Source organism: Onychostruthus taczanowskii, unplaced genomic scaffold (assembly GCF_017590055.1).
Source record: "Onychostruthus taczanowskii isolate IOZ18803 unplaced genomic scaffold, ASM1759005v1 scaffold11, whole genome shotgun sequence".
NCBI classification, from domain to species: domain Eukaryota; kingdom Metazoa; phylum Chordata; class Aves; order Passeriformes; family Passeridae; genus Onychostruthus; species Onychostruthus taczanowskii.
This window is the reverse complement of record NW_024497629.1, coordinates 14831437-14858885: the sequence shown is the minus strand read 5'-3', so window position 1 is coordinate 14858885 and position 27449 is coordinate 14831437. Positions and strand designations below refer to the sequence as shown.

Below are 27449 nucleotides of genomic sequence, written 5' to 3'. Positions count from 1 at the left end.
ACAAAACAAAAATAAATTTAAAAAAACAAAACAAAAACAGCAAAAAACATCCCTCCTAAACAACTAAAATACCACACAAAAGCAAACACAAAAATCCCCCAATCTCAACATATAAAAAAATCCACCAAAAAAAAAAAAAAAAAAAAAAAAAAAGGAAAGAAAGAAAGAAAGAAAGAAAGAAAACTAAAACACACAAACAAGCAAAAAAACTTCCTTGATTTTGCCTAGAGGAAAATTTTCCTCTGACTCCTGGAGAAAATATTTGAAGTGGCATTCTCTAACACCATGTGTCCTAATTCTGAGTTACCCTTCTTTGGGCAGTACCCTTCTTAGGTGAAGTAAAGTTTTTTTCTTTCTTTTATTTCCCCCTTTTTTTATTCTCCAAGCTAATTTATATTTCTCTGAACTATGGTGAGTCCAGCACCTCCCCAATGTTTAATTATCTGCACAGCAAGTAAAAGTCTTCTTACCTTAAGGCTAATGTTTTCTAACATTAACCACCAGTCACTGAATCCTGTTCTGACTTTTTCTAAGAATGTTATAAAGTTTCCACCCATCAGATTCACTTATGTGTGAAATGATCTTTCAGGCTGCTTTTCAACAAGCTCGAAGGGTTGAGCACTATGAGTCTCACATTGTTTTGCAATTCATAGATCACTTTGAGTGCCTTCCTTCAAGCTGTCTCAATACACCCTCCTTGAATTACAGAGGCAGATGCAATGGATTATCATTTCAGCCTGCACAGCAGTGCAGCTAAAGGCAAGCTCATGACCCTATAGCTACTCTTTACCTACACAAGGATCACATTACTTCTTCTTGCCCCCAGCATTACACTGTGGAAGACACGAGGAGCTGGATATTCTGGGTATCTTGAAGCCTTATTTTCCAAGATTTACATTCTTCCCCAGCAGACTGTCTTCATTTCTTACCTAGACTAACTTATTTTTCAGCATTTAAGTGCCTTTTTTGGGGCATCTGAACACTTACCCTAGTATTTCTATTTCTGCATGAGAATACGCAGTTCTCATTGCTTATTTTTCCATCAATAGTTATGTCATGGCTGGACTTGCCTGGTAAATTACTTCATGATCATAAAGAAAATGTTACATAAATAAATACTAAAATGATAGACCAAGGGTAAACTTCTGTTATTTACAAAAAATAAAAAGTAAATTAAAAGATTTACAGTAGACAAGGCTTTAATTAGTCTGATAGGACTCCTGTTATTTTTAAATATTAAATATTAAATTTAACAAATTTATTAATTAAATTAATTTATTAATTGTTATTAAAAGTTATAATTATTTTTACATTGGTTACCACACTATACCACACAATATAAATAATCAATATAAATAAGTGTAATGCATCCAAAAGCAGTTCTTACTATAGGGTTATAACAATATTTTTAAGCATTAAATTTCTTTACTAAGTTCTAAGTCTACAAAGTCTACTAACTTCTAAGACAGCCAGTGTGCATGAAATATTGAGATGTTGTCTGATTGAGCAGGGGTGGGAAACAAGAAAGGTATGGACATGATAGGCTAAATACACCTCAGAGTCATGAAGATGATTGAATGATTGAAGCATCTGACATATAGGGAGAGGCTTAGAGATCTGGAATGTTGAGAGGGACCCCAGAGGAATCTGGGAACTCAGGAGAGATCTTACCATTGTTCATAAATACCTGATGAGAAGGAGCAAAAACTCTCCTCAATAATTTCCACTGGCAGAAAGAAAGGCAATGGGCAGAAATTGAAACACCTGAGAATACACCTGGGCACAGCAAAACTCTGTTTTACTGCAGGGATGGTCAAACAGCTGAACAGATTGGCCAAGGAAGGTGCAGAGTCTCGATTCTTAAACCCAACTGGATATGGTCCTGGATAATCTGCTTTGACCCTGCTTGAGCTTGGAGTGCATTATCTTCAGCAGACCTTTCCAACCTCAATTGTTCTGTGCTTCTGTGCTTCCATAAATATGTCATACCACTTTAGTAGTCTTTAGTCTATCAGTCTCTAATATTTCCGTGAATCTTCCTCTTTTTAGCCAATAAGAGCAATTATATATAGCTTATTTAATCTATTTTCAGGGAAGATGACAGATTGACTGACTGAATACTGCCAGCAGCAGGTGTTAACATCCATAGCTCTGAGGTGATGGAAAGCATATTTTCTTAAAAATCCACAAATTTCTTGGTATTAAAAAAAAAAAAAAAAAAAAAAAAAAAAAAGCCACTGATAAAAGCTAGTTTGGAAAGACTAGAGGGAGGACTCTGTCAAGAAACAACCCAATAAGTAGGAGTCAAGTTGCTCAGCATATCTGAATTTCTCCATGTTTATAACTTACCTTATACCAGAGTTAATTCACTTTTAAAGCACTGGCTTCAAGCTTGGAACGTTGCAGTGTCATTTGACAACATTCACTCTGAAGTTCAGCTCTGATCTCAGTGCATCAAGACACCTTCACCTGCAGCTGTAGTAGAGTGATTTCAAGATGAGTGGTAAACACTAAAGCATTCAACTTCTATGCATTTCTATTTTTAAGACTGGACTAGAAGTTCGTTCATACAATACTCAGCATCTCAGTGTCCTCAACTGAACTGCAAACAGGAGACTCTCCCACTAACTTTTAAGATAACGTTGTGTGTAAGTATATGTGTGTGTATATTGCATGCCCAGGCTGCAGCAGCAGCAGAGGGTGCAGGGGAGCTCTGTGAGGGGAGGCCAGGACTGCCTTGAGCCAGAGATTCCAGCCCATTCCAGCCAGCTCCAACCAACCCACTACAGGACACAGCTAAGCCCCATGGATGGGGTGGGAGTGCTTCTGGCAAAGTGTATGTAAGAAAGGGCAAAAATGATACAGAGGTAGTGAGGATTGAAGGGGAAAAGTCAGAGAAACAGCCCTGTGGGATGGGGGACAGGAGGAAAAAGAGAGAAGAAGCAGATATTCCCAAAGGGACTTCAGCCACGGAAGACCTCCAGGGCAGCACAGATTTATCATAAACACCCAAACTTCCTTAGTTCGTTCTGCAATTATTGCCAGCAAAAGTATTTCAAAAGGCTTTGTCACCAGAAAAAAAAAAAAAAAAACAACAAAAGCAAACACAAAAAAAAAAAAGGTTGAGAAGTATGAAGTGGCAAAAAAAGCCCTAAAATATCCAGACTACAGACCATCCTGCAAGCCCTATTCTGTCATGGGAGGAACAGAGGGTGCCTGCTGCAAGAACAAGGGGGAGAAGAGAAGGTGTCTTTTGAACCTGGGGAAGGAGGAGTTGTGTGCTTTCTCTCACTGCTTTAATGTTCGCTTTTTTGTCTTGTTGCTAATTTTCAATACCCAAATCAATAATTAAGTATTCATATCAATTGGCAACAAACAAAATTAATTTTCCCAAGTCAAGGCTGGTTGGGTTTTTTTTCCCACAAGAGTTTGCCGGTGTAAATTATGTCCCTGTCACTATCTCAGCCCATGGATTTTCTCACTCTTCTTTTACCCATTTGCTCCTCTGCCCCATTGTGGGGGAGAGGAGGGGAGTGGCTGGACAGGGCCTCGGCTGTCAGTGGAGGCCAGACTGCCACAGACCAGAACCTCCTGAGATCCTTAAAACATCAGATCTCCCAAGTGTGCTACAAAGGCACTTGGTCAGTGACTTGACTGTTTGTTCACTACATTTTGTTGGGAAAAGTATCAGTAATACTATTAGGAGATGCTCCTATTTTATGCAGAGCTATTTTTAGTTTCTGTCTCAGTATAGGAAATCTGTGCTAAAGAGTGTATAAAAACTACAGCTGGTGTTGCCTTTTGACAGTGTAGTGTATGTTAGCACACACAACCAACTGGAGAGATCTGGCATGGTAGATATCTAGCTAATCCTGATGAACAGAAGCAGTAGAGAGGAGTTCAATGAAGCTTCTCTAATTACACCTTAATTTATGTATATATCTTTTCTATAAATATTGGCCCCTTTTCTTCCCACAATACCATTCTAAGGATCAGCATTCTACTTTTAACCAATCAAATAATCATGGTCCATAAAGGGCAGGAAACCAGGAGCAAGAGATCTGCTGTTTGTCACTTAGCATTGTAGTGCTTAGAATTTAAGGAGTGGGGCTGGATGGCTTGCAGGCAAAGCCTTGCTCTCAACCATGGCCTTTGCATCATCTCCCTGAACTGCACGCATGGGTTAAGCTCAGAAGCTCTTGGAGATTGCCTGTGGGTCTGGGCTTAAAGCTGACCTTTTGTTTGAGTGCAAAAATTAGTGTGCATTGCAGCCTTGGTAATGCTCAAGAACTTTTTTTATTGAAGTACTGTGAATGGAAAAGTTAGCCTTCTTTGTTTTGCAGTTCATTTTCAGGGAAGTCACTGTTGTTATTGTTTGTCACTTGTATTTCATTGGCTTTCAGAAGAAGTACAATACACTGGTCCTCAAGTTTACACAGTATTCCTAAGAGATAGAAATATTGCTGAAAAACAATGAGGACTCAAAGGTCCCAAGACCTACTGTCTTCAAAAATGTTAAGATTCCTTCCACAGAAATAACTCTTTTAAGGGTTATTGACAGCCGCTGATTCCGAAATACATTCAATAAAACAGCTAGTCAACTCAAAAAAGTGGCAGTAACAAATAATGAACATCCATTTGGAATGAGAACATCTAGTCATCCTAAGATGTGCATGGTTAAAAACTACAGCACTTAAGGCCAAGTTCCTATTGTCTTCTGAATATTTTATCATAAACATCCAAACTTACTCAGCTTTTTCTCTAATTAATGTCAACAAAAGTATTTCACAGGGCTTTGTCACAAGGTAAAAACACAAAAGCAGTTAAGTGCATGAAGACGGTAATATATAACTGAAATAATGACTATAAACAAAAAGAGAATAAATAATTTATAACCAGACCTGTCCAACTGTCTTAGTAAAGCTAAAAAGACAGGCATATGTTTATCCAAAAGACTCCTATTAAAAAAATACATTCATACATTCTACCACAAAAATAACACTAAATCTCAGATGTTGCTTACAGCAGACACAATAAACCATGATAGGTCATCATATATTTAAAAGCATTGTGGAAATACTGTGTTGTTCTGTATTGCAGCTAGGAGGTATAGTGACTTGGTTTGCCTCTTTAATTTGATGCTGTGGGATAAATGAATCTAAATAAATAATTTGTTTCAACAGACTCTGCCTGCAAGTGCCAAACAGCATGCACATGTTTGTTCTGTTCAGGCTAAGAAGATTGTGAGGACTTGCACATTTTTCAATATGCCTATCTGTGTAAAACCAGTATATACAAAATAAGTAATGCCAATACCACTGTTCTTGCCTAAATTTGATTAAAAGATTAAAAAGGAGATGAGCTGTGGTAAAATTAAGCTCACAGATAATCCACAACACATACTGCATCTGTGTACTAACATACTCTCCTTCTCATTTGAGTAAATTAGCGCTCATTTAGTGATATGTTGTGCTGCCAAACCACTTCCAAGCAGTTTGTTTTATCTCTACTTAATCTCACAATTTAGACATCCCATAAAAATTACACATGAGTTCAGACTTTGAAACCACTGAACTAGGAAAGGAACTTTAAGAGCCTGCTCTTGTGGCAGAGAGAATTCATCTCTATTATTAATTTAGCTGGGAATGAACAAACACAAGGGGCCAAATAGGAAAAAAAATCGGGGCAAGGAGGCACTCTATGAGCTTATAATAGAAAAAGAGGGCACATTTAAGAAAAGGCACTCCAGAAACATGGAATCCATATTCCAAAGATTATTTCTAAGGGTTGAGTATAACTAGCAATACATATGCGTGGTTTACTTCTTTTGTACAGACCTACACACCATTTATACAATCAAATTAAAGAGCAGTTGTCCTATAAACCTTTTGGCAGTCCTTCTGTTTTGCTGCTGTACTACAAATTGACCATGAAAAGGTTTGTTTGATGACAGACACCCACAGAGCAGCCAAGGTAGGCACCAGCACCAGGCAAGAGGGCGAGCAGGATCACAAACTAGAGTGCTGAGAGGACCAGATTTGGAGCCTACAGTGCATGACAGTGAGACCAAAGAAAGGTAAACTTGTGGAACCCACTGGTACCACAGGAATTGTAACAGTCCCCCACAGAGAGAATCACAGCAGATATGAACATGCTGGAAATTTGAGGCTTGCAACTTTTAAAAAATCTGCCTGGTTGTTTAAGGGTAAACTGCAGGGACAAGAATGCCTAGCATACATTTGTGTATACAAATTTGTGTATACACAAATACACAGGAACAAATATATTTCTGAAATTAAACCCTCGGGAAAATCTGTGATCTGTGGGAGTACCTGGCAATCCCATGATTTTGGTACAACGGCATGAAATACTGAGGAGCATGAAACAGCATTTAGCTGTGATATTGGTTCACAGTCCTAGAAGAGAGGAAAACTCTGGGCTGAGAGTTAAGCTTGCCATGACTCATTGAAATAAGAATAGAAAATGGCTCAAAAGTCATCCTCATACCTGTATTATCTTCCTTCAAATATTCTTTAAAGGTTTTCTTTGCCACAATGGCTACAAGAACCTAGAGCACATGACACCTATTGATGTTCAGGGTTAGCTGGGATTCTCTCACAATCTTCTACACTCTCAGGTTTTCCTGTCTCTCTGCTGACTCCAAATTTTCAATTCTGCACGTTAAGGTCTTCTGTTCTGTGCCCTCTTCGTACAGAATATAGTGTCCATTTCATGCATTTGATTCCTCTATATTGCAGTAAGAATGTACTACAGCAGAAAGCCAGCTTTTCTATATAACATGGCATATTGCAAAGATTTTCTTCGTTCAAGAGATTCACAGAAGGTAGACATTGTTATGGGGGTTTTGTTAAAATAGGACTGTATTTTCCATACCTCTACAAATCTCCAAATTTACATTTGATACTGTTACAAGTTCTGTTTTACTAACACCTGCTTTTTCTGTGTTCGATTTATGTAGCAGGTTTATGTGGTAAATTTTACTGTATTTTTTTACTAGAGTCCAAACCCTTTTAAAACAATTGAGATTAAACTAGGCTTCTTGTTGGTTTATTTTGTCTCTTTTATATAGCTCCAGGGGATATTCTCCATCAAGCAATTGACATAGATGCAGAGTATCTACCAATCAATTTAAAAATTAAAATTATTATTCCCCTAACTATACCAATAGAAATATTGCATAATCCAAAAAAATGCATAATCCAACAAAGAGCAGAGGAATTAGGTTGTTTTGTTTTTTTTGTTTTTTTTTTTTAAAGCAAGGGTTCTGTTCATTGAACAAATATTATATCTGAATGGAGCCTTGAAAGAACTTTCATATGCTTTCTTTAATTTCATTTTAGACATGTTTAGTGAAGAGAAGAATTCAAATAATTTTAACTATCCTTTAGGAATAAAAAGTCTGAATCTAACTGATAGTAAACTCCATTAAACTTCTAATACCTTTTCAATGTGTTATTAGCTAAGCAAACAAAAGGCTCAAAAGGAAAAAAAAAGAAGTAAAAAAGCTGGTTTTATTTTTACCACATTTATGTAAAATCACTACTTGTAAATCAAGGCTTTTTTTTACTGTTGGATATTCTTTTAATTTGTCCTTCAGACAGGAAAATATAATTCATTGCAGACACTTGTTTCTACACCTGTGGTATAAATACATGTCTTGATTGTTGGCACTTTACTCTATGGAACTCTTCTACCCTAGCAACAAGAAGACACAAAGGTGGTGGTGTATTGTTCTGTAAAATAGTGTCATGCATTTGTCCCTGTCATTGAACGCATTGTTTACAAACACAGAATATCTGAGGTTGGAAGAAGCTTTACATAATGAAGCCTGAACTTAATTGGTGGGCACCAGGAACACAAGCTATTTTCAATAGAAACCAGTGTGAGGAAAATCAAATATTGGTCAAGTGTTAAAAATATACCCTTAAAAACAGAGTAAACTAACATAATTCCATTTTTTTTTGTAATTTCCTTATGTGCCCTTGAGTGGAAGATTATTGCTTTCTGCTTTAAAAGTAAATACTGTGGTGATTTTCTTGAGCCAATAGCCTGTGAACAGCTTTTCAGTGGAGGAGAGAATGAAGTGGATGGAGGACCACTGCTCCTTTTCCCTTACAGAGAGCAAAGCCCTTCTGCTTTGCAAATAACATCTTGAATAACATCAGCCGTGGTTAGGTTTATGTGAGTGGGATGACACACATCACTCTAAGGAAATGAAAGGGAACATCAGCAGGCAGCCTAAATGGCAATGTATTTACTTCTACACTATTCATATATTCATAAATTCACACCAGCTGAGGATCTGGCTCCTGAAGCTCCCTTTCAGTCCAAGAAAGCAAAGTGCCTCATCACAGAGCAACAAACTGCTCACAGTTGGTGCCATTCAAGGTGCAGTTTGCAAAAGCAGAAGTACTTTGGAAATGCTGGAAAAATGAAAGGATGGTGGTTTCATATCCAGTCCACTGAAATACTCTGTTCCCAGATTCAGTGGAATGAGCAGAACAATATAGTATTTACTGTTAGTTTATAAGCCTCTGAGAAAGCAAAACCCTGAATAATTATGTTTGAAAATTAATAATTCTTCTGTTAACATGTATATCATATCATGAATATCATAGAGAGCAGTTTGTGGACATGAGATTTTCTCATTTTCATAATTCAAAAACTCCCTTTCTCAAGCAGGCAAGCCACCCAGTCAAGAAAACATACAAACCTGAAGGAGGCAGACCTCATTAAGATGGATGTTGTTTAACAGTGCAGAAAATATGCTTTGTTACAGAAAAAAATAATTCTCTAGTAAATTATATGAAAAGTGAAGTAACGGTATTGGATTTTTACTTCTTTATAAGGAATTGATTTAATTTACAAGGTAGGTCCACAAAATGCTTACAGAAGGAACATTGATCAATTATATTCTGCTCAAATTGTCAGTGTATTGTTTGTTCAGGATGAGTTAATTACTTTTGCCTCATTTTCTGTGCATTCTAACATCATCATTCTAGAAAGGATATTTTGACACAGGTTAGATTTTGGAGAGATGGCATTGAGCAGGAGGTCACTAATTAGTAATAGTGCCTAACAGCAGTTTTGCTGGCTCAAGGAGAAGCTTTTTTAATAACAGCCTAACTTTATACTACCTCTGCATGGCACATTCATGTGGAAGAGAAAAAGAAGCAGAATAGAGAAGTCTAGCTGAGGTAATCGACATCTCAGCAATATTTTCCCTTTGCAGCAGGCCAGTGCAGAGGCAGTTAGGGAAGAGCTGCAGAATGTGCTGCTGTGACCTGTGCCAGCAAATATTTCTGAACAGCAGAAATGCCGAGAACCACCGAGGTGGTTGACACAGTGCTTGTAGCAGTTTGCAGTGGACCAGTGTTCCGTGCCACTGAAAAACTTGCATTTGTCTGCATCTCCTCACATTCTAGCCCTTCCTTATATAAGGATTTGCACTTGATCTAATCAGTTACTTGGCAAATACTCTCATCATTTATGCTTTTTTTTTTTTTTTTTTTTTTTTTTTTTTTTTTGGGAAAAAAAAAAAAAAAGAAAATAAGGAAAAAAAGTAAATGTATAAAGGATGCAGAGAGAGACCAAGGCAGAGAGCTCATAAAAGCAACTGAAAGTGACAGAGGACAGTATGCTAAGGTCGGCATTCATTTAATTAGAGAACTTAGTTGTGCATCTTTCTTGGCAGAGATCTTCCCTCTATTCCTGCAAAAGCTCTGCAAGCAGGAGAAATTTTCACCCATAGTGAACATGACAGAGCTTAAAACATCCACCTGTTCAACCTGTCCATATTTAATTTTTTTTTTATTTTTACTTTTTTTTAAGGTAAATTTACACCCAGGTTAGCAAACTCCTTTTCTAAATCACCACCTCTGAAATGAGGGGCTGAGAGGATGACAAGAGGAGTAAAATTTTCCCCAAAATGGGGCGACTCATAACTAGTCTGTTAGAAACAGCACAAGTAACAATTTTACTGCATAACTTTCTCTGGCACTGCTCCTACCAGTGGCAGGCTGAGCTTTAGGAATGAGGAGTCCAAGACATTGTGAAATGTTCCTGGGCTGTTGAGCTTGACCATTACCCTTCTCCTCCATCATCCTATACGCCATCTTCAGCAAGGGCTTTTGTTCCACCCATTTCCCTCGGGTCTGCTTTCATATAACTCCAGGCAAGCTTGTATTGGGCAAGCAATTTCTTGGGCAGAGCACTTGGAACCTGTTCCTATAGGAGAAAGGTTGGAGTACAAGCCTTCCCTGGCTGAACTTGTGCCAGGGTCTGCTTGTGCATGGGAATGGAAATTCAAACAGCAGATTTAAAAAAGGGTGATAAAGCAGGATCTGGGAAAAGGGGGAGGGAGGGGTGCAGTGAGTGGGCAGCAGCATGGGACTAGCTTTAGGAAATTGAGACAATCTAGATGGGTTTTTTTGGAAGGCCATTTTGTGTCCAGATTCTGCATCTTACCGTGAGACTAAATATTACATGTCACCATTTTTGTTATATTCTCAGCTCTGTTCTGGAATCACCAGTCTGGATACACTTTCAAAAGCCATCTGTACACAATATAGGTGATCAACATGCTTTCTGCATGGCCAAGATCTGTTCTTTATCAGCTGTAAACAGTGGAAATAAAAATGATTGAATAGCATGCACTTATCTCTGCAGCCAAAATAACAGACCACTGCCTGTGCATAACCCATATATTCACACTTTAAGGTACAAGCACAAATATGACAGATTAAAACTTTCTGTGTTCCTTGTTGCCATATGTTCAAAGAATAAAAAACCTAGACAGAATCAATCATCTTTTATATAACCCAAGTATTAATTGGAGTGAGACTAATTAGTTGCCTACCTTTGATGAGAAATGAGAAATTAGTTCTCCTCCTCCTCTCTTTTTTAAACTGAAAAATTTATTACTCAATTTTAATGACATTTTAAACATTTCCTCTTTTTTTAATCTGTGGTACAAATTTAAGAGAGATACCTCTGCAGCAAAAAAACTTTCTGCAAACTGATTCTGATATATAAGGTGAAACAAGACCATTTTTCAATAAATTCTAGGAGACGGCAGTAAGTTGAATATAATGCTCTGCTGCTGGTCATAATTAATTAATTTGGACTATGGATTTAAAATGTCAACATCTGATGTAAACTCTAATAAATTATATTATCATTAGTATCACTGACTATAATATCTCAATTCCAACCTCTCTTAAAAGTAAACAAAGTAATACACATTGCAATTTGGTGCGCTGACCCAATAAAGCCTTACTCATTATCACAAAATGAATAAATGTGTCATAAATACTTTCATTGGCTTAAAAGAGCTGTATTATATGTAAACTGTATGTTAATGGCAAAGAGCCTTTCTAGTAAAAATTTACTCAGATCTGCTGAATGGAAGAAAAAATATCTGTACTTTTCAGTGTCATTTGAGGAATGTTACTCTTTATTCTCACCGTTCATGACATTGGCAGTACTAGTAAAGCTACAATGTATTGAAATATAAAATTCTTGTTATGAAAGTATTCTTTGCTAGAAGTTGATGTAAATGAGAAAGCTTGACCTCCTGAAATTTTTTCTGTCAAGAAAATAAATGTACAACAATTTTCCCTCACATGATAGTGGATTTGAGAGGTTCTAACACAGCTAGTAGTCTGTTCGTACATCTATTTCATCAGTTAACGGATGATAAATTCAAGAGAAAATGCTTAATGAAATCTTCATGAACTACCCCAGGTCTCCTGAGGCTTACGCAGAACAATTCTAATCTTTCATAGCATGATTTAGTAAACTGCAGCAGTCCCATGCGTTTCTAGCATATACAGATTTAGTGAACAACTTAGAATTGAACCAAGGCATAAAGACATGATAGATAGAATTTTATCAGCAAAAATTTACCAGAATCCAAATGCATCCTCAGGAACTTATCTTGAATACTCATTTTCTATTGAGGAATTCTCCTTCCCATAATAATACACTCAAAGTTCATCAACCCCGTGGGACAAAGTTTTCCTTACATAACTTTATATTCACAGGGAGCAATAATAGTAGCATTTCTCAGTCTCTGTCTTTTTTACTATTTTCAATTTAAGTCTCGTGCAAAAATTATGTTTGTATACACATAATGTTTTCCTTACATAACTTTATATTCACAGGGAGCAATAATAGTAGCATTTCTCAGCAAAAATTATGTTTGTATACACATAACTTTATTTAATTGGAAAATTTTATAATGTTATATATGGGATGAAAATATTGCACTCTAAAAATACTTTCAAAATAGAACATTCTTTATGGTGTACAATTGGATCCTTATGCATATTATTTTTTATTAAGAATGAAAAATTTTGATTTATGAAGTGCATTTTTTCATAATATCTATACTGTAATTTGTGAAATACTCTAACTAGTGTATATTACTACTTAGGGAAATATGCTGAACTTTATCAAGGAATGTGGTTTCAATGGAATTCTGTGGGTCTGTGTTAGCTCTGGGCCTGGGTCTAGGCTGTTTCCACAATGTCTAAGTATCAGACAATTCATCATCAATTATCTAGCTGCTGCTTAGCCTTCCTGAAATATTTGTGAAGGCAAAGCCTTCACAACATCTATATTCACCTAGTAAAGGTCTGAATTAGTATCCTAAGGTTTTTTTTTTTTCACAAAAGAAACTAATTTTTGAGTCTATGTATGTAGTGACACAAGAAAGTAGAAATGAGCTGAAGATAAAACTGGGCAGTGGGTTTGCTTTAATTCTTCTAATGTTACTACATCATTCATGTTGGTTCCCAAAATAAGTAATTTTTTCTGTTAGACTTCCCAAATCAAAGACGATAACAGATCTTGTACGATTTGCAGAAAACTTTTGATTTACTACTACCTTACACACTCAGTAGCCAAGACAACGTTCAGCATGCAGAAACTGCATGACAGAGAGGACCCATAAATCCTCCACTTATTGGACTAAAAGTCTGTACTAAAAATTAAATATTGGTTTGCTCTGATAGGATTTTGCAGTTAGAACATACCACCACACTGAGATTGCAAGCAACAACTCTCCTGACAACCACCCTGACCATCTCTGTCGTCGGTTCCATCCTCCCCCTTCTTCTGTGTGACCCAATTTCCTTGCCTGCATTCTTCATTAAGTGCCTTTCCTAATGGGAAAAAATGGCTTTGGGGGAAAAAAAGGGAAGCCAGGGGCAGAGGTTACCCCAGCAGCAAAGATTGCTCTTGGTAGGGAAGCTGAACACACCGGTGTATATTTCCTGGTCCAACCATCAGTCTCTCTTGCCTCTCTGCTTTCATGTATCTCTTCCTGACAGCTGTTCAGTAAAGACACATCCAAATTCAATTAAAATGTAAAACATCAAAATGTTGAAAGAGGAAATGGAGGCAGTATAAGTCTCATGTGTGCTTGGAAAACCAAATGGAAAAAACAGCTTATTGATTGCTGAGAAAAAGAAAGCTTGTCACGATTAGTGATTTACTTGGAAAGAAAAGAAAAAGTCATTTTTTGATATATTCCTACAACAAAAGGCTAACATAAATTCATCACAAACAAAAGGTATTTAAAATGTACATTACATGAAGGTCCAAAAATCCACAGATTATTACATTCTCAATGATGAGATAATCAAATTTATCAAAGTTTTGTTTATTCTTGGATATAGAAGAGATACACAAACATCAAGCACTTGCCGTTTTGCTGAAATCAAAGAGGAAAATAAAAGCCTCAAATAGCACATACCATGAAATTTTCCACCTTCCTCCTCTCTTTTACAAACTATTCATTCCAATGCAAGGGCATACAGACTTACATTTCCCCCTGCAAAACACACTGCACAGTTGAAACTAACAGCAAATTCATCTTCTCCCAAGAAAAAAGGGACGTAAGAAGAATAAAGTGACTTGCTTAGTAACTGTTGAAACATTATCTTAAATGACTAGTTAAAGGACCCTTAAATGACTACTGAATGAGGAGGTCTAGACTCTGGTCCTTGCATCCACCCAGAATCCTGTCCTGCTCTGCTGGGAGTCCAGCTAGGGCACAGCTGGCTGAAAGGTGAGTCAGAGCTAGATTTATGGCTTAATTTAGATGCAATCATTTTAAGAAAGGAGAAGTAAATTCTCATAAGTATTAATCAGTCTCAGAGCTCATCAAGTGCTTTTTAAATTTTAGTTGGGAGACTGACTAAAGTGAACCAGAGGGCTGTGGTCAAGCGGAGAGATTCAGAGAAAATGTTACACCTGAGTGAGCCTGCTAATACAGGAGAAGCTTAAAGCATTACAGTTAAAAAGAAACCCAGTTTGAAAAAACTCTGATTGGTAGCAGAAATCAAGCAACTTCAATTAGACTTGCCCTTAAGGAGATGTCTGGTGCGGCAATATGGGTACAAATTGCATTGCATTGAGGAAATACAGAAACTGTCTCTTTTAGAAACACAAAAATCTACTTTGAACAAACAATAGGCCTGCTAACATACCAAGTGGAACAAATTAAAACTGTCAACATCACAGAAACTGTTTAAAATTGGTAACTGAGCATGACCCTAAAGTGTAATAGAAATTAGATGTTCTGATAATGTTCAGAAAAATGAAGGCAGAGATCGGCAGCCTGCCCTAGGAAACAGCAAAGTTGTAACATGCAGACCCCTTCAATGAAGTGTTGGCTCACCCACACAAAACACAGCTTTAGAAACGTTCATAGGTTGTACAATTATCTCCTACAGAATAATCACCCAAGGAAAAGAAGTCATTAGCACTGAGCAATCACCAGATGGGTGATTTATCTAGTCTTCTAAAAAGTCAGTCATGATGGTCATGAAAATGTCATTAAAAATGCTATGGAATCAATATATAATCTCTACTGTAATGTAATGTGTAATCAATAAGCATGTGGAGGGTCTAGTAACATACAACCCTCTTGTCTTCTTAGTGCTGCTGTCTGGTTAAAAAAAAAAGTATGTGCACATATATGCAAATTGTAGCAAAGTAAACACCTGTCCCTGGCATGTGTTTTTCAAATTCAATTGACTAATTGACTAATTTGATAAACAGATAAGAAAATTAAGACTTCCAAAGTATTTCCTGTATGCACAGCAACCAATCCCACAAGAATTTAGGAATCAAACTTTTAAGCAGTGCTTTACCTAGCCTTTAGGCATCCCAATGCAGGACAACTAGACCCACAAGAAACACTATACCAGGCACAGAGCAGCCTCAGGGGAAGAGTCCTGAAGAAAGGGTTTACACTTAGTAGGTGTCCAGTAGTACCAGGCAGCACAGTCTTCCATTTGGGATTTGCAGCCTGGAGAGTTCTTAGACACATTCCTCTCTACCCTCAAACCAATCAAACGAGTTCTCTCAAGTTACAGCTTTTTGTAGGTGGAATTGTCTAAGATAAGAATCAGCTCTCTGTAAATGCTTTCTGAGGACACAAGAGAAAAAGACAGAATCTGACAGATGCAAGTTTGGCCCAGGAGCTCCCTGTTCCCACTACAGCTACAGTGCTACCAGGTAACTGTGATGTTATATTCTAATTATTTAGCAAATGTAAATTGTGAAGATTAAAGAGAAGCTGGATGAAGGATTGAGGATCATGGGTTTGGTGTTAGGTGTTTCCATTCAGTCTAAATCCCCCATCAGACAACATGGCCTTTTCCTAATCTTTGAATGAACAGCTTTAGGATGGCCTACAAAAGCTGCTTCATTCATTCGGAGTCAAAGAAAACAAAGCATGAGGCTGCAGCACATTTAATGCTGGCCAGATAAATGTAATAATGTGGTATTATGCTGAACTGATGTGCTTGGCTGGTTTCTTGCTGACTGGACCACAATGTGCTGGAACTGCACTCTAACCTTTCAGGGGTGAAAGTTGTTCCACGGTGCTGACATTTACCCAGGCTTTGTGAGTTTCTGTCTCCTAATATAGTGACTGCTTTATGAGAGGTCTTGGCATATTCCATGGGAAAAAAAGAAAAAAAAAAAAAAAAAAAAAAAAAAAAAAAAAAAAGAAAGAGAAGATGGTTGCGTAGAAAGGACTTCAGCAAACTAGGTTACCAGGAAAAGGAAAGGAGAATGTAAGAAATCTTACATTCATATAACACATAAACTTACTATTATCCCCAGGGAGTGGCAGCTTACCAAAGCTCCATTAATTTTACAGCTGTGGCTTAAAGTAAGTGGGTTTTACTGCACAGATGAACAGTGTCTGTTCCTTGCTAGGTCTGTCCTAGTTTCACATGATTCATTTGCTACCTCCAAACTTCTGTTTGCCGGTGTTGCTGCAGATGTGTTTTCCTCTTCTTCCACTTGAATAATATCTGTTTGTTTGCAGCAATTATCTGCAGATGATAAAACCTGAAGATCTTGAGATATATTCAGAAAACTGCAAAATATACAAGGCTTTGACCAAAAGTTCCTGCAACATAATAGATAAAACTTATCACTAAAAAGCAGGCAGCAGAGCAGGCAGGCAGCTTTCACATGCACTAATAACATCACACTGTGAAAGCTGCAGAGGGGATGCTGTTGCCCTGACAGATAATTTTGTCAATAACATTGCTTTTCTGTTACCATTTTTACCCAGGTGAATAGTTATTTGATATTGTTAAAAGTATTTTCTTGGATCCAAGATTTGCAATTAAAGCAAAATGAGTGTCCATGCTATTACAATAAAATATAATGTAAAACACAAAAATATGCAAAGCAAGAGAAAGTATATTGTCTTGGCTTGTCTTGTGCTCAAGATGACTTACAGCATTTTGCTGAATAATAAGGTCCAGCAGCAATGGAAAGATTATTCAGGGTGGGATAATTCCCTAGTGGGGCAGAAAAAATGCAGCAGATCCTAGGTTGCCCTCAACCTTACAGCCAGAGTAAGGAAGGAAAAGGAAAGAAAAAGGGACTTATGCGTGACACTGGCATTACGTCTGCCACAACAGCCACTCGGGATTACTCACAGCAGCAGTTGTATTATCGTAACCTATGCCACCAGTCTGGTCTGATACACAGCTGGCCCAGGGTCATGCTACTGGCATCCAAAGTAATTTACAGCATCTGTGCACCTCCCCCAGGTCACACTGTGTGCCCCGCAGCTGCAATGAAGAGTTTGCATCATTAACTTTAGAGGCATTTAACTTATGCTTGCGTTATGACTGCTGCCTGATGGCATCCTACTACTCTCTCTTCTCAGGTTGCCATGACAAACTAAAAATCTTGATGCAACGACTAGCTAGTAAATCAGATAAGTTCCATGAGAACTGAGAGGATAGTAGCTCTGCCTCCAATATCTTAACAGATAATAATTTTCATGGCCACTTGACAGTGGCAACAGTTATGACTTCTGCATATTGCCTCATTAGCATTTCTAGGATTCAGCATTTTCCAAAGATGCAGCCATTATTTGATTCATGAGCACTGCAGCACTGCACAGAGGATACACATGGCCAAATATTCATTAGCCTGGATTTAGGAACCTGTGTATATGACCTGCATTTTGTCATTATGGGTAACGTTTAGCACATCTCTTGGCATCATGAGCATGTTTCTACTCTTATTCTGATAAGAAATCAGCTCCTTTTTCTCCCTTTTGTCTTCACCCATAACCTAAAACATTTGTTTCATGAAGTATAAATGATCATTTTAGATGTTGATGAGTTTGGGTTTCTACCTGTGCATGAGTTAAACTGCTTGATTTATGCATCTTTCTAATGAGGACATGCAGAACTAGGTACTGCCTAGACCCTAGATTTCCCCTCTAAACAGTAAATACTAAAGATCAATGTGAATTGAATTCTGGATAATCTTAATTTTTATAAAAGTACTTCAAGAATATTGGGTTTTTATTCAAAAGCTATGAAAAAGAATGGCTTATATTGCTCTTGTCAAGAGCAGCAGTATTATGTGACAATTATGTTAATAAGCATACAAAAATTTTCTTTAGAGTAGCAAGCTGCCATTATGAAAAGAACAGCATACTTGTTTGTATAAAGAATTTATTTAAGAGTTTATAGATAAAGATAACAGTTCTGTTATGTGAATCTTACATTGCATTATTGTATATTGCAGTAAGTAGACTATTATGTGAACATGACCAAGAAGGCACAGATAAGGACATTGCTGTACCTGGAAATCAAGCTCCCATACAACTAATTGTTTTGGAGTTGATTTTAAGCAGTTCCTTTTCTAAAAAATCTTGATCCTCGCACCATTTTAATTCCACATGACATAAAAGTAATCTTATTATGTTCATACATTATTAACAGTCAGTCTTGAGGTTTATGATAAAATTACAAGCCAGGGATGCTCACCTCACACCCAGTGGGACTTTCTGCAGCCCATCAGAAAGAAAAATTCAGTGTACAGCTGCTTTCAGCATCCCTTTCTCTTCAACCAGTTCAGCAGCAATCAAGAGTAGGGGTTAAATCTAATAAATTGATTTGCTTCTGTCCTGTCATGAGGGAATGATCACAAGGGAAAATGGTGGTGAGGGGCAGATTGCAGTTCTAACAAGGACAGTTCATGTAGCCAGTCTTCCCTGACTCCATGACACCTCCAAAGAAAGGGGCTCCGTAGCAGATAGTTTGCCAAATTGCTCAGGTAGTTTGCTAAGTTGCTCCAGTGGCAGCAACCAGAAGATATTCTTCTTTGAGTGCATCTGGGGAGACCACACTTGTGAATGATGTGGTTAAAGTGGACAGTTGGACAGTGGGAGTCCAGTTCTCTTGAGAAGTGTTAAATGCACTTGACTTCCCCCTGGCCCTGAAGGGCAAACTTTTCTATTTGCTGCCTTTTCTAGTTCAGGTTCTTTAGTTTTTCTGCACAACAACCACCAGATTAGAATTGAATTCATATGTTTTAAATGAACACTGAGGTATTAGCATCAGTCTAGGACTTCCAAGTCCTAGAGGTCCATGCTCCATGCTTCACCTTTATGAGATGATGCACTGGAAATTCCAGCTATTGGCAATATTACATCTCATAGATGGATATGAGGCTTTTTGTACATCTTCTGGCACCATTCAGCCATGACATTTAGCAGAAATTTTAATTTTATTGTAATAAAAAATAATTAACATTTGCATTTTTACTATTTTTGAACAGGTTTTATCCATCCTTTATCACAAACACCACTTGAAAGATAAATCATCCTGCTACTGAAATACAAAATGATTTAATGAGACACAGTACTGTAAACTCTGTCTTTTTCTCATCAGCCTTTTTCATTATCAAGGGAGTGCAATATCAAATTAGTTTAACTTCTTGACTCACAAGAGAATGCAAAGAGCTCACAAATTAAGATTTACCTGCAAGAAAGTTTCAGCACCAAGATTAAATATGAATGCCCAGTTGGCTAATAAGCAGATTTTAGCACAGGCGAAAGTCCTTGGGGACCAAACCTTGCCAGTGCCCAACAACATGTCACTTCATATGACCCCATTTGTTTTAATAATATGACAAGCCTGAGACTCAACATTTCAGCCTGATGCTACACAAAGGGCTGCATCCAGCTCAAGGTCTTTAATGATCCCCATTTCTGAATGCAAATACAACTGTACCTGTCACATACCTTTTACAGTGACAAAAGCTTCATTTTTCCTCCCCAGTAAGGGAAGAGATGCCTCATTGCTGTTGAGTTGTACACCTTTCAAAATGAGAGGGTCTCATTCTTTGATTCAAGACCTTGTCCCTAAATCCATGATCTGGAGAAAGAATTAGGTTTCACTTAATGTGGCAAGACTACATGGGACTACTGCAATAGCCTTGTAGATTTTTACAGCAGGGAGAAAAATCAGTGACCAGCCTGCACAAAAGAACTGCCAGCCACCTAGACAAAAACAAAAACCCTCTTAGACAAAAACAATACAAACAAACAAAAAAATCAGTTGACTAGCAAGTATTAAATAACTTGTAATTTAACAAATCTCAATCTATTCAGAAAGACCCTCTCTCTCTCAGCTGCTATTGAAGTTATGTCCCACATGTTAATTGAATCTCACTGTTGAAAATTAGCAAGTTCCTTCCAATTCGAATTCTGTTGCCCTCAAGGAGGGTTGCTTCCTCATAATACCTGGTGTTGAATGCTTATCCATTAGACATTTATCAAGCAACAGAAGGATGGCTGGACTATAGCACTGCGCATATTTTCACACATTGTTTTTTTTCACATGCTTTCATGCATAGTATATCATGTAACACAGAATCATCTGTCTGTAGAGGTATGTGTGCTGTAGTCCCTCTGAAAAACATATCCCTCTAGGGAAGGATACCCCTGACAAAAATTAGGATTTTTGTGGTGGATTAGTCACTGTGTAGAAGTACTCAAGTTCTCTTAATTTTTTTCATTTTGATTTCTTTAAATTTTGAAAGAAGTTAGGTTGGAGGGGATCTTCAAGTTCATCAAGTCCAATCTTTGATCAACAACCGCTCTTTAAACTAGACCATGGACTGAGTGTCATATCCAGCTATTTCTTGAAAGCTTCCAGGGATGGTGACTCCACCATTTCCCTGGACAGCCCATTACAATGCTTTATAACTCTTACCATGAAGAAATTCTTCCTGTCGTCTAACCTAAGCCTCCCTTGGTTCTGCTTGAAGCCATGTTCTCTGGAAGAAAAGGATAATCCCCAGCTTGCTACAACTTCTTTTCAGGTAGTTGTAAAGAGCAATAGATGGGACAAGTTACAATACATCTATTTTTTCCATGCTGTGTTGTCAGTTTCCTACATTCCAACATGCTAATTTATTCCAGGTCACAACCTCAAATTTTTAAGAGCCTCGGTTGTCCAGGACATTTCTTTCATGACATTTCTTATGCCTGAAATGCAATACTTTTTCCCTGCTATCCTATCCTCATAATTTTGCTTTTCTGTGAAGAATTTGAACACTGATCTATTAACATTTTTTACTCTAAAATGCACTTCTAGTAAATGATAGCTAAGGTTTTGCCATTCTGGGCTGAATAGGAACACTGCTGCATTTGTTACCAAGATTCTCCAATATGATTCATACTTCGCAAGAGTTTATGCACTCAATCAAATACTGGTAAAAAAAAAAAAAGGAATAATCATATCCCATCTGAAATTAGCCATCGAAATAAAATAGAATCTATAAAAAGGAAAATAAGAGCTATGTGAAACAGCTTCTCCTTGTCTTTCAAATTAGATGTGGGTTCATCACTGAATATTTTATTATAATTCAGAAAAGTAAAGAAAACAAAGCAGAGCTTACAAATCAGAAAATGACAGTCAAAATATGCTTTTTTTCCCCTTTTTAAACATTTTTTAAAATTTTTATTGTTTCAAAGGTGGAGCTACAACTCCTCACAAAATAACTTATGGCCCCAATGACAAGGTAATGAAAACAAAAGAGAACTTTGAAAGCAAAGTACTTCTAGAGATGAGAAAAACATATGCTAGATTCTTGAGGTTTGTTTTGTACCATAAGAGCCATAAGAGCAAGAGAGACGTAAACACCAAGGTTATGGCCACAATGAGTCACTTAATCTGTGTACAGAGAACCAGGGACACATCAGTGAAACTGGCAGGTCATGGGATCCCTTATTGTTTTGTTCTGTTAAAGATTTTGGCTCTATAAAACCAAAGCAAAAAGCTGTATGCAGCTTGACAGATGAAATCATTGCAGAGAGAATACTGATAGCTGTGCAGCTCCTGCTCTGCCTTATATGATATCCATCCCACTGCCAGTCAACCAGAAATGAACATTTAATCAGGTTATGTAGCCCAAATACAATCTTTATTTTGTGGCACCTCTGTTATTGGTATCTGAGCAGCTGGTATGGAGAAGAAAATCTTCAAACTGAAGAATTCCCAGCCAGCACCTCCTCAGATAGAAAGAAGAGAGAGTCCCACTTTTCACCATGAATAAATGTTCAGGTCACCCTATGTATTAAGTTTATCAGGTCCAGTGCTGCTCAGAGATCCTGAGAAGGGAACAGCTAGGGCTGTCTATAGCTTGATCTGTGTGACAGAACCATCAGACACTTTTACCACTAGGAAGTCTCTACTCATGAGCAAACTAAAATTTACCAACTTGGCCACATTAACATAGGTTTTGAAGATAACAGAAAGAGAGAACTTTCTCCCTCATATCCCCTTTCCTGCTCCTCCTCCATTCAACCTGTCATGAATTTAGATCACTTAAAAGAACTGCTGTCAAAGGTATTGGCAAAAGCAGTTTTAATATGATGCTGTAAAGCTGTGGTGTAACAAAGTTCCATGACAAGGTTCACTTTTTTACTGTAGAGTACAATAATTTGAACTCTGATTCAAATCTTATCAAGACAAAAATCTGAATCAAATCAAAGTAACCATACTGCAAGTTTATGCACAATATTGATTGCTACCAAAAAGCAGTCACTGGTAAAAGCTCTCTTTGTCACAAGTAGAAACCTTGAGAGGTTTCCCAACTCCAGGGGAGATCACCATCATGTAGCCATGCTGCTAATCAGGGCTAATTACCAAAGAATGCTCATTTAGGCTGTCAGTGTTATGTAAGGGTCTCCACACTGTGGGTCAAGCTTGTTACCATGTGAACCAGATTCAGTTTATGCTGCAAATGATTACTCCTGCAAGAAGGATAAGCAATCCTCCAAAGATTAGCCCAATCTCTAGGGAATGTGTGCTGGTATTATTCCCATTTCATTCCTGAAAGAGAAAAACACTACGAGGCTTGGCTGCATTTTTCTGGATGGATTACCACTTAGAGGCTCAACTTGTTTAACTGTTCAGACTAAAGACAAAGGTCCCTTTGGCCACTCCCAATGGAGTCTCCATGGAGACTCCAATCCCTGTCTCTTTAACATCAAAATACAAGATATCTGAAAGAATAAAGACAGATAGAAGCAAGCTGCCAATCCTGAAATGCCTGTGGAGCATCTTTAATTACAGTCTGAGGCCTCAGGAGGAGACTTGGGAGCACAGTTACTGTAAAGTCATTAGCCCATGGTATTTTCAATTAAAGCCTGTCAGGCCCAACGAGGTGTGCTCTGATGGAAGGGGAATTACTAGCTATGTTCTTTGGAATGAAATAGTCATATATTTTGGCATCAGATGGACATGAGGCCTGATTAGAGCCCATCAGAATGTATTGTGCAGAAAGTGATGTTTCTCAATCTTACTACTATCAGGTAAGGATAAGTTTCTGAGAAGGGAAATCATGGCTAATTAAATGGGTTACAATACAAGTGATTTGATGTCCTGATTCCAGCTGGGATAAAGTTAATTTTGTTCTTAATAGCTTCTAAAGTTCTGTGTTTTGGATTTAGTATGAGAATAATCTTGATAACACACTGATGTTTTAGTTGCTCCTAGTACTTACTCTAAATAAAGGACTTTTCAGTGTCTTGTGCCCTGCCAGTGAGCAGGTCTACAAGAAGCTGGCAGGGAGTGTAGCTAGGAAAGCTAACCTGAACTGGACAAAGGGATATTCCACACCTGGGAACGTCATGCTCAGCCTATAAACTGGAGGCAGTTGGCTGGGGGTTGCTGATTGTTGCCCAGGAACGGTCTGGACATTGGTCAGCATGCAGTAATTGTATTGGGCACCACTTGTTTCTCTTGAATTTTATTCCCCTCTCTTTATCTCACCCCTTTCATTACAATTATTATTAGTAATAGTGGTATTTATTATTTTTAATTATTAAACTGTTATGATCTCAACTCCCAATGTTTGCCTTTTCTTTCCCTTTCTCCTCCCCACCAGGGTGAAGAGCTGGGGGAAGTGAGCAATCAGCTCCATGGTGCTTAGTTGCCAGTTGTGCTAAACCATGACACTTAATGATGTAGAAGACCGAGTGGTCTGTAAGAGATATTCTCTGATTTGCAGCAGGACACTTCAGACAGTCACAAAATGATGGGACACGGACTTACTTCATATGAGTAAGCCTGAAGAAATAAGATTCATAAGAATTTAACTGCCTTTCTAATAGGAGAGCTGTGCATGTAAAACATGATCATGTCTAAAGAGAACACAAAAGCAGATTTAAAACCTCACAACAAAGTGAAACAGGTTAGCATGTCATGCTTAGAGGAAAAGAGGCATCTGAGAAAAATTGGAATCCAAATGCCAGACTGCAGCAGCAGGGGATATGCACCAAGATAAGCAAAAAAGATCACACAAGAAGCCCTAACTGTTCCTGAAAGGTCAGAACATAACCTTTAACAGCCAAAGCTGCCACAGGTGTTTACTGTACGTGACCTGGAGGTCTATCCAAAAGCCAAGAAAATCAGGAAGTATAAGGTTTAAGCCTGCAAAGTTCTGTTATCTTGCAGATGAGTTCAAGTACAAATGCACCAATTAATCATAACACATTTTCCCCTAAGTTACCCAAAAATTAGTGGAAAGATAATAATTGGTGAATGATAATAAAAAGGCATCACAAACAGGAAAGGGTCAACATCCAGAAATGCTGGGTTTCTCTACCAACATTACAAGATTCACAAGCTGCTGAATCAAACATTTCATTTTCATCAGGACAGGCTTGCTTACTGAAAAGTGGTTATTAGAACAGTAGGCCATGCAGCCCCAATTATTTACTTACTAATAAGTCACTAAGTCTTGATGCTATCACATACACATTTCACATGGCTACTGGTGCTTGGACACCTCAGTTACAACCTCTGAGAAAATTAACCAGCACTAAGGCATCAGCACTGAACTTAATTAGTTAATACTTTTATTTGTTTAGACTGAACTTAGCAAAGTTTTGGTGCAGGTCTGCCCACACACTCTTAAAGAGCTCTTGATCTGAAGTTAGGGTGGATAAGTACTGTCTCCAGTGGGAACTTCTGATGACACTGAAGTTTATGGTGGGCACTATAAGAGGTAAATATGATATGTACAGGTCTAGGGAATAGAAAAGTAAGCCTTGTGCTCTTTTATTTCTTGGGACAGTTTCTGCCATTAAAGCAGGATTAAATGACAGAGGAAGACAGATCATACCAAGAAATCACAAAACCTAGAGAGTAACAGAGCTGAAGAGAAAGACAACCGGAACTAGCCAAACAGAAGAATAAAGCAGACAGATTCTAGCCCAGAAGCAGGAATATTCAGAGCCTCTGCCAGTTACTGAGCTGCCTTGGGCAGAGGAATTTGGACTTATCAGAACCACAGAATGGTGCTTCTCCAGCCAGAGGGTGTGCTTTGCCAGCACAAGAGAGAGACTGCACAAGGCACATCTTATGGGCTTAGCAAAAGGACACACACAGACCATGAAAGGCTTGTGGTGCCCATTGGTTGAGAAGTTGCCACAGAGAGATGGCACTGAGAGGAGCAAAGGCAGAAACAATTCCTGCACTAACAGCAGCATCACAGACAACCAAACAGTGGGATGAAGACCTAAATATTTAAAAGTCTTGAAGACATTATGAAATGTCTTCAGAAAGGCCAAGTGATAAGAATCAGCTATGAGATGGGACCAAGTGACTGATAGAAAACAAATGCTTCCACAGAGCCGGAAATAAGATGAATATCACAAAAAAAGGCAACAAATTACAAGAATTCAGTAGAGGAAGACAGCCTGTAAAAAGAGAAAAAACCCTCTGGTATTAAAAAAGAAATCTTTAAATAGATTCTTCAACTAAAGACCTAAATTAGAGAAAGATGGTGCAGAATTTGTCACACCTGACTTCAAACAACAGCCAAGGCAATGTGTCCCATCCAAGTAGTTTATACAAAACTCCCTTTAGAGACACTGGGAAGAATATATGATTCATCTCACTTATTTGAGAGACCAGCTTTAGAATGACATGACTTGTGCCCTACTGGTACTTGTTTCTCTCCATTTCCAAGACGGGAGTTTCAGTGATTAGCTCAGATGGAGACATCTGCATGTGGCCTCATAACTCCCAGCCAGGGAGTTGTCTTGTGTTTTACCTCCCATTAAGCACCATGCAGGAGGTTGATTGCCATTTTCATATGTGGAAGGAGTTTTTTTCCCAGGCTGCTAAAGTGGCACATGACTATATGGGGTTCTTTTTCACATACTACCTTGCAATCAGGAGGCTGGCTTTGGGTTGATTTACAATTGTTGGATTGGCTTTTAGTGCACTTCTTTATTCAAAATGGTCCAGTGGAGGTCACCAAGCCAGCAGACTAAAATTTTGATCACCATTTGTACTGTGATTTAAAATGGTAAAGAGCTGCTGAGCACAGGCTCAGTCTTTAACAGAAGCTGTAGCTCTTTCCATCTGCCTCTCTTCTCCATGCTGTGTGCACCAATGTCATTGGATGGATAATGGCTTCCCACAGAGGCCCTCAGCAGGGTGGAGGGCAGATTCACTCCTGGGATGTGATGGTGCCTGTGAAATCTGCATTGGGTAGCCTTGCTGGATAATTCAGAATACCATGGGAAAGGCTTTAGCTGCAGCTCTTAACCATATCACTTCTAACTGCAGTAGAGCATCTAAGTCTCTTTGTCCTATCAGATTTCAGCTGTACAATATGAATGTAACAGAGGAGAAACAAGAACATAAAATGAAGTTACATCAACCTAAAAAATGGCACATGTTTATTACAGGTTAACAGTCCTTTACTGCACCCACAGGAAGTTGAAATGTTCACAAACAAAATGATGTGAAGATGTGCACTTCTTTTAAAATACAGCAGTCTGATAAGCCTTGAGCTACCTGAGGACAAAGCTAGTACTGAGTTACAGACACATTCCAATGAGGAATTAATATTAATCTAGAAGGCTAGTGGTAGTTTCTTACAGGTCTTGACATCACTGAATCTTGCAGAGGCAGTGCTGAGAGCCAGACCTGTGCTCCTTGCTCACACATCTCACGTTAATTTTAAATGGAATAATCCCTTCATAAAAACAGAACAAAAATTGTAGGGCATGGGTCTTACAGTATTGGAAACAGTGTTTTGGAAACCTGTGGAAGATGCTAAGTCTGAGAGGCTTGTATTCAGAGCTGGAACTCAAATCTTCCTTCATAAATACAGTTGATACTCCGGAGTTTTCATATCCTAAGGAGAAAACTTGATCTAAAATGAGTCTTGCAATATTTTACAAGGCATGCTTAACCTCCTAATGTGTGTCATGAAAAGATTAAGAGGCAGTGTTATTGCTTGCAAAATCACCTGCTATTTCCAGGAAACAGTCGTTTGCTGGACCTGTCCTTGTCACTGGCATAAGTATAATGCTTTTAATAATCTCCCATTGCCTAAGTGATGTGTTTGCATCAAAATGATGGATATGCGATAACTGGCAAAACTTTTTAAGATCTACTTATTTCTACCTTGTTCTTCTGCTGCCATCTAGAGGTTTTATTCTTAGATTTACCAAAAAAAAGAGAATAAAGTGCTTTATTATATTGCAAAGTTGCCTTTAAAAATTGTATGTACCTTAACATCACTTAAGGTGCTATTATCACTGAGCCTCTGTCTCCATA

At 38.0% G+C, this 27449-nt stretch overlaps 1 long non-coding RNA gene across 1 annotated transcript; it reads right to left on the bottom strand.

Moving 5' to 3' along the window:
- Window positions 1-200: 200 nt before the first annotated feature.
- On the bottom strand, window positions 201-19159 carry LOC121344371. The gene is made up of 7 exons (XR_005953827.1): window positions 18345-19159; window positions 16995-17129; window positions 16177-16453; window positions 10031-10637; window positions 4236-4444; window positions 2350-2475; window positions 201-2194 (listed from the first exon to the last, which is right to left on the bottom strand). It is a non-coding gene; the product is annotated as an uncharacterized LOC121344371 (long non-coding RNA).
- Window positions 19160-27449: the final 8290 nt, after the last annotated feature.